At 45.0% G+C, this 8,507-nt stretch overlaps 1 non-coding gene across 1 annotated transcript; it reads right to left on the bottom strand.

The window, feature by feature from the left end:
• Positions 1–793: 793 nt before the first annotated feature.
• Positions 794–865, bottom strand: trnah-gug (transfer RNA histidin (anticodon GUG)). The gene has a single exon. It is a non-coding gene; the product is annotated as a tRNA-His (tRNA).
• Positions 866–8,507: the final 7,642 nt, after the last annotated feature.

Below are 8,507 nucleotides of genomic sequence, written 5' to 3' on the forward strand. Positions count from 1 at the left end.
AGGAGTGATTCAGGAGAAGAGTTTCAGAACAGCCCAGGTTGGGGACTGGAATTTTGAAGTTTCCCCTAAAACCAAACAACCTTGGGAGGTAAAACCTCCAATCCTAGCCACTCAGATGCAGCAGCAGAAGAAGCTGTCATCTACCCTGACAGTCAGAGCATCAAGTCAAGGAAACATCAACCATCTTGTATGTGGAGTCTGGATTCTTTTCTAGAATGAGACGGCAGTGACAGTCCTGCCAAGTGACAACACTGACATGACTGGATGACTTCAGTCACGTGACTGGATGACTTCAGTCACATGACTGGATGACCTGAATGAATAAGAAATCAAATATAAAAATGCTTTATTTTAAGATCTAGAATATCTTGTGAATATCTGGAGCTTCATTCCAGCAGCAGACCTCCTCAGGTGATGACTTCATATTTGACATGTTGACCATTCAATGAGACTCATTGTCAGTCCATTGAAATCTACTGGTGTTCCTGGTGAGTTGATTTAACAACATGAGCTGACAGAATCTACGTTCAGGTAGGAACCACCACATCCAGGGGTCTGGACCTTTGAGCAGGCAGAGCCATCAAAGTAGCAGACTAAGCTAGCAGACGTTAGCATTGAGAAGAAACTGATACCTGAGCCTACTTTTGGGTCTGGTCAAGTGATGACACAATAATATGACATCATTTTCAGACTGACGCCTGCTCAGCACTGACCAAACACTGCCCTATTGCATTGTGGGAAATTTCTGCTTGGCTTGTGTCCATCAATACACACAAAGAAATTTATCTCATGCTGCCGTGACCCGGATTCGAACCGGGGTTGCTGCGGCCACAACGCAGAGTACTAACCACTATACGATCACGGCTTCCTCAACAGCAGTTTGAGCTTCGATGTCTTTGTCTCATTGAGTGTTGCGGCGAACAGCTGTTGAACAGCTGATGGGCGACTGCGGCGGCCCCTGATGCAGGAGACGGGCCAGGCCCCGTTCAGAAGGTGGTGGATATTATTCTTGGTGTTTTTAGGGCATGTTTCGGCCTGTCAAATCCTGATCGGGGCCAGTTTGGTTGTGTTGTCTGCAGCATTATAAAGGTGGGTCAAACAATTTAGGTTGAGACGAAGGACGGCACGGGCAGAGCAGACGCAGGTCTTCATTCCACCCGCAGAGCTGTAGAGCATGGATCATGTCAAGGACTAAATGAGGGGAAAGAGAGCAGGAGAGCAGGGCAGAGACAAACACAGAGAATGCTCTCCTAAAACAAGGACTGTTCTGTCAATGGTAGAGCAGAGTGGCGCAGAGGAAGCGTGCTGGGCCCAGAACCCAGAGGTGGATGGATCGAAACCATCCTCTGCTAAAAGAAGAAAAATAAAATAAACCTGCATCTTTAGAAATATGTGTCTGTTAAAAAGAGGTTCATAAGGATATTTTCTTCCACCAGAGTCACCAACCATTGTGAGAGTTAACAACAGTCCACTTTCTGACTGAAGCAAAAGTAGACTTCAAAAGGTTTTTCTGATTCAACATAGCAGCTAAATTTCCATTTCCATTTCCTGAACAGGACAGGTTAAAAAAAGGGAATGTCATGACTTCCTCTGTATGTTAGAATATGAACGACTAAAAATGTTCATGCCCAGTTTTAAGTTAGAATTAAACTGAAAATACCAAAATCTCCCCTCTTCAGTCCTGTCACTCAGTGTTGTAAACTGTTTCAAACAAATTCTACTGTTCAACAGTTCAAGTGTTTCTAATGAAGCTGAATGTTCTCCTCTGCTTTCCTCAATTGGGTTTCTTTCATGTCCTCCTGAGATCAAAGACAGAATTCCAGGTACAAATAAATATACTATCAAAGCCCCCTGATGACATCATCATCAATTCTGTCTTTGATCTGGAGGCCCTTTCTTTAATCTTGGCTTTGATCTGACTAATGTTTCCTGACAGGTTGCTGTTTGCACTCCAGAGCAACCAGTAGTTGATCCTATCAGACCAGTCTGATGAACAAAGCTTTTCACTGTCAGTGGAATCACTGGAAAAAAGAAACTCCTCCTGTCAGATGAAGGCTTCACTGTGTTGAGGAGGGTTTCTTCAGATGATTCTAGAAGAATAAATCAAAACCTCATCATTGAACATGAACATTAATCACTGATGACTGTTTTAACTGAACCTACTGGATACTGTGGTGCCTGATGAGGAGACAACTTGGGTACAAAGTTGCAGAAGAGGGATTTTGGAGAGGAGATTTAGATGAGATGGTTTCCAAATCAAATCGGTTGTTACAAGGGAAAGTCTGCATGGAAACACACACACAAACACACACACAAACACACACACACACACACACACACACACACACACACACACACACACACACAGAGTCCTACTGACTAACCCATGTTTTTCTTCACTTAAACCACCACTGGAGTATTGAAAGAGATTGCATGAGACACCATCAACTTAAATTAAAAACCCCTGACTGCCTTTAATTCCCTCCTGGCTAAAGGAAATTAGACAGACCAGCCCCTAGAGCGAGCCTGCATGGTGGTGCAGTGGTTAGCACTGTGCCCTCACAGCAAGAAGGTTCCAGGTTTGAGTTTTGGCTCGGGCGCGGGATCTTTCTGTGTGGAGTCTCCATGTTCTCCCCGTGCCGGCGTGCGTCCTCTCTGATACTCCAGCTTCCTCCCACAGTCCAAAAACATGCAATTTGGGGACGAGGCTGATTGGATTCTCTAAATTGACCGTAGGTATGAGTGTGAATGGTTGTTTGTCTCTGTGTGTTGGCCCTGCGATGGACTGGCGACCTGTCCAGGGTGAACCCCGCCTCTCGCCCATAGATGCTGGGATAGGCTCCAGCCCCCCCGCGACCCTTACTAGTAAGGAATAAGCAGAAGATGACGATGGATGGCCCATAGAGTGGAGGTGAGACCACAACCATGCTCTACAATCAATATTTACATCAAACCAGCACCATCTCAACAACTTAACCTGACTAAATATATACATGATTCCAGACTACTACACCAACTCAATAATACATCCACATAATCATTCAATGAACCTTGTCTGTGATTGTACCCCCTCCCCCATCTGGGAGCAAAGGTTTGCACCTACAGCTCTTAAGGAGCTTCCTTGGGCCACTCTCCCCTTTTGGCTCCACCCCCTTTAAGGAAACCACCAGGAAGAGGTGAGGACTGACCGTGACGACTGAAACTGCCACATTTACATGACACAAACTAGATCAACACTAAATACCAGGCCTTGCACAGTGATTCCCACTGACTGACACTGGGGTCTTCATTTTCCACAGGCAGGATGGCCGGTCCCCCTGTGCTTCCCAGGTCCCTCCCTGGAACACATGGCAGAGAAAAAGTTTCACTTGTTTGCTGATTCAATAAACCTGACCATTAACATGTGTGTGTGCCTCTAATTTACATAAACTGTTAATACCAAGACAAATGCTACCTTCAATTAATCATTGATGTCATGGAACCCTTGGTCTCCATTACATTGGTCAACCAGAGAAGCTTCAACTGGTGACGCTCATTAAACCATGCATGAAGGTCAAGGTGCATTATCTGCTGCGCTCCTTAACAGGGGAATTAGCTCCAATGGTAGAGCGCTAGCTTAGCATGTGAGCAGTAGAGGGATCGATGCCCTCCTTCTCAGAATACTTTAACTTGTTCTGTTGATCAGAGGAGCTGCTGGGTGTTGAATGCTGATGTTTGTCCACTGCTGTGATAAAGTGTCCCCAGCAAGTCATCACCCTGTAAAGCACCAAATAACAAAAGTTACACTTTACAAGTAGAACAGGTCCAGTTCAACACTCCTTAAATGAATTTACACCCAACAATTCTTCATGAGCAAGCACATCCTAGCTTAGGCCCAACTTTTCTTGGCGCTCTCCCAGATGCTTGGGAGCTTCTGGGGGAGCGCTAGTTGGGCCTAAGCCAGGAGCTAAGCTAAGATGGTCTGCACCAGCTAGTGAGGGTTGGCTAGCTCTCGCAGCTTTTGGTGCAGAGCCGCTGCTGGTCCAATTCAACATCGCTAAGCCTCACCTCCAACACAACAAAAAAACTACATTTAACACACTTATCAGTATCACGAAAGGAGGCAGAGGAGGAAGAAAACATGTGGCACTCTGAGCAGGAGAGAGGAGGACAAGAGGGAGAAGCCATCGTTAGCTTAGCGTGTTTACAAGGCAGAAAGACTGTTGCTACCAGAATGATGGTCTTTTAAACTTCAGCCAAATAAAGCAAGTAGGTATTAATTTTTGGTTGTCAATTAGTCAACGAAATAAGGAATTAGCAGGGAGGATCACACTTTAGCGAGCACAATGAAGCAAGGCTCTACGTTCAGCAACACAGAAAAAGGACTTGAGGTCACACGCTTCCTGCAACCAAGGTCAAAAATCCAGGACGGACGAAGGGGAGGACAACAAAGACAAAGACACAAGAAACAGAGATAATAACCATAAACTCCATAACAACCATAACAAATATAACCATACAGAACATATATAACAAATATAACAAGAAAAGTATTAAAAGATGTGTCACCTCTGGTCAAATACCCTGATTTGCATTTGTGTCTCTCAGCATTTTCATTTTCATGTTAAAGCCTCTAGAATGAGGGGATGAATGCTGCAAAATGGAACAGCAACATTGAACCCAAGTACAGGATTGGTGGGAGACTGATGGTCGCTGTTTGGGTTTTTGAAGAACAAGGAGGGCATGGCTTCAAGTTGGATTCTCAGAGACTATTTTCCCAACCTCTACATTGGAATCTGCACTGCCATCCAGTCACATGACTGAAGTCATCCAGTCACATGACTGAAGTCATCCTGTCATGTCAGTGATGTCACTTGGCAGGACTGTCATTGCCGTCTCATTCCAGAAAAGAATCCAGACTCCACCTGTGGCTCCATGATAACTGATGGACCTCTGGTTGGAGGCTGGACGATGATGTTTGGACTGGAAGGAAAACTCCTTGTCCAAATTCCATTGTGTTCAAGTTTAAAGTCCCACAATCAGAAGTAGCTGAATCTGACAGGTGGAGGTTTGGAACTACAAGATGGTGATGTTTTCTTGACTTGATGCTCTGACTGTCAGGGTGGATGACAGCTTCTTCTGCTGCTGCATCTGAGTGGCTATGATTGGAGGTTTTACCTCCCAAGGTTGTTTGGTTCCAGGGGAAATTTTAGAATTCCAGTCCCCAACCTTGGCTGTTCTGAAACTCTTCTCCTGAATCACTCCTGAGCTGCAGCAAGAACAAATACCAGTGCCAACCAGATCAACTTAATGGCTGCTAACAGCCTCAGACACTTGATTTCCATCAATCTGGAGCCAAGAAGGCCCTCACCTGTGGTTCTCCTCCAGGAGGGTCCAGGTTCTGCCATTGGGGCTCCTGGTGCCACTGCCAGAGAGCCTCAGCTGCACACTGCAACATTTCAACAGGAGATTGACATTCCTTCAAATGTCCTGACATCTGATTCCAATGGTTCTGTTCCATATTTATATTTTAAAATAAATCACACAATGAAAGCTGCCTCAGCTGCTTTAAGAGAGAGAACAAGCTAAGAGATTTGAAACCAGTAAAATATGCTTTTCTGTCTGCAAACTAGTGAGGGGCATGGAAGGATATTTTACCACCAATCCAGAACCCAGACTTTAGTCATGTGATGAGATGGAGTCTCTGATTATGAAGTTAATGGACAAAATTTGACTTGAAAGAAAACACATTTCTTCAGTAGACTTTGATCCAACATTGAAGTTAGAGTTTAGTGGCTGCTCCATGTTGGAGGAAACCAGGCGATGTTGGACCATCACAGGGAAGCTCCTTTGCATCCTCTACTGCCAGTTCAACCACTCACTCCCATCAGTGGAGAGCAGCTTCAACTGGGTTTGGAATTTACCATTGTGGATGCATAGGAATGTGGAGAAAACGTCCTTTGTCAGAAGTGGGATTTGAACCCACGCCTGCAGGAGAGACTGCGACCTGAACGCAGCGCCTTAGACCGCTCGGCCATCCTGACAGACACTGACAGTTGCAGACTTCAATATCAAATGAATTCATTCACTGACAAAGTAGAATTTTTTCCACAGGAGCTACTGGCTCCTTAGTTGTTACATTTATTGTTAACATTAAACACACAGTCTGAGTTCATGGCAGTAAGAAATGAACCAGAACATTTGAACCACGTAACATCTCTTGATCAGTTTGTTACATGGGACACATTCCAGACAGGAAGGTCCTTCTGAGACTTGAACTGGGATCACTGGACCCAGAGTCCAGAGGGCTCACCATTCCACCATGGAACCAAACACAAAGAGGAGGTTCCTCTAAATACCACTTGACATCACCTGCAATCAACCTGTTGATATTTGGAGGTTCATCTTGCTCTTGTTCCAGACTACATTGGCAAAAGGATCATGAACCACAAGGAAATCATGGAACTCCAGATTGATTCAGGACTTTCTAACTCCATCGTATGACCTGGGAGCAAAGACTGGCCAGGCCTTCCTTAATTTATCAGTTAATTACTGCTTCAACAAACATGCCACTTAATTAAGTTACCAGAATTTCTCTCATTGAAAAACCCACCAGCCTGATTTCTTGACATGACATGAAAAATTCTCCAAGAACCCACAGTTGGGTGGAAAGATACCAGGTTAACCAGGAGGAGTCCTGTTCCTGAACCATGGATGGAACAAAGTCCACTGGAAAACTCAGCAGTTCCTGAGTGCCAGATCCATCCGGGAGCTTGGGTCTCCCCTTGACTGTGGTGATCCATGAGATCAAGGAGGACAGAGGAAAGAAGGATCCTGTTGGAGATCTCCTCCCTTCTTCCTCCACTTCACTACTACTTGGATGTCAGGAAAATGAGGTACTTTACTCAAATGAGGTATTAGGAGTTTCCTGTTTGACAAGAAGGAAGTCAGAGGTTCATACCTCACTTGTTGGTGGTGCCCTCAACCTGCTGAGAGCATCACTTAGTTCTCTACAGAGAAACATGGCAGCTCTGCTGAAGGCTGCAGGAAACCTGCTGGAACTGAGACTTGGACTCAGATCACTGGATTCAAAGTCCAGGGTGCCAACAGGTCCACCAGGGCATCTGTGCTTTACTTACCGTGTAAAAAGGACCACAGTGGTCGTCTGGTTTTAATTTAACAAACAAATACGGTTGAAAACTTTGAGACAGAGACACAGGGCTCTTATTTGAAGGGCCATGGGATGGGAAATATCCCAGACCACTGAGATCAGAGCGCTCACTTTGATCTCAGGGTCCTGACTTTGGGGGTTCTTCCTTTGGTCTTCAAATACTTGTGGTTTTTATTGGCAGAACTTTCAACTTGCATGCAAAGAGAATCACAGTCAATGGAAACCCAGCAGACAGTGTTTATTTCTAATAAATCAGACAATCGCACAAATGAGAATGAAAGGAAAAAACAATAAAATGTTTTAAAATCCTTCTCCACTCTAAAGCTTTTTAAAGTTCATTTGAAGGTTCAAAGGTGGAGGAGAGGAGGTCACCCTGATCCTCCCTGTCGTCACTGCCAGGATTCTTTCTTCTGGTGCTGTGGTTCTTCTGATGAAGGGGGCGTGATGTTTGCTGTCTCAGGCTCCACCAAATGTCCTCTTTAGGACGCCACAATGTGGCCTCTTCACTGCTCCATCTCCCCTGCATCGGAGACACCAGGGTTCCTCCTGGTGCCGACCCCATCGTCCTTCTACCCAATGGTGCGGCCATGGATCCTCAGAGGAGGCTGGGATCCTTCTTCTCATCAGAGCCACAGTTTTTCCTGGAGGGAACAACAGGAGCTTTGTTGTAATGTTTTGCTTGGTGTTTCCTGCTCAGAGCGTCAGGATCTGTGACGCCATCTTGTGGTAGGGGGTCATCATCTTGTTGTGTGGTAGTGGATTCATTGATCTGCTGTTTCAACACATTCAAGTTCATTATCCTACAAGTCAAAGTACATTTGGTGTGGAGTTTTAGTTTCTGGCCTCAATCATAACGTGTGCCTTTCTTCTTCATGAACATTTCTCAGCTTTGTAAGTTTATTCTAGTTTTTCTTCCTCACTTTTCTATTCCATTGTTGTTGAAGATTCGACTGCAGGTTGGAGTTCCCTGTTGACTGAAGCAGAAACAGGAACAAAAAGCTGGAGGCTGTCAGAGCTCCAAGTTGGGGGCTGATATTAAAGTAGGAGATGAACACATCCAGGTTAGCATCCCTCTCAGAAGCTGCTACTTTAGCTCTTCAGAGTACAGCAGCCTAGCATAGCTTCATCTGGCCAGTTAGTGGCCCACTTTGTCTGGGATATCAGGTTAAAGGTTCTTCACAGCTCTGAATGAAGGCTTTCTAAAGTGTTAACCAGTACTCCAGTTGTAAAAAACAATCAGGGGGGATGGTAGATTTTGATGTTTAGGAACAGATCATTTGTGCTGATGACAGCGCATCAGGTGAGAGACCAACAGTGTACCCTTACTCCTCTCAAACAACATGCATGCTATGGATAT

Source organism: Aulostomus chinensis, chromosome 1 (assembly GCF_037954235.1).
Source record: "Aulostomus chinensis isolate RoL2024-O1b breed Wild chromosome 1, RoL_Achi_v1.0, whole genome shotgun sequence".
Taxonomy (NCBI): domain Eukaryota; kingdom Metazoa; phylum Chordata; class Actinopteri; order Syngnathiformes; family Aulostomidae; genus Aulostomus; species Aulostomus chinensis.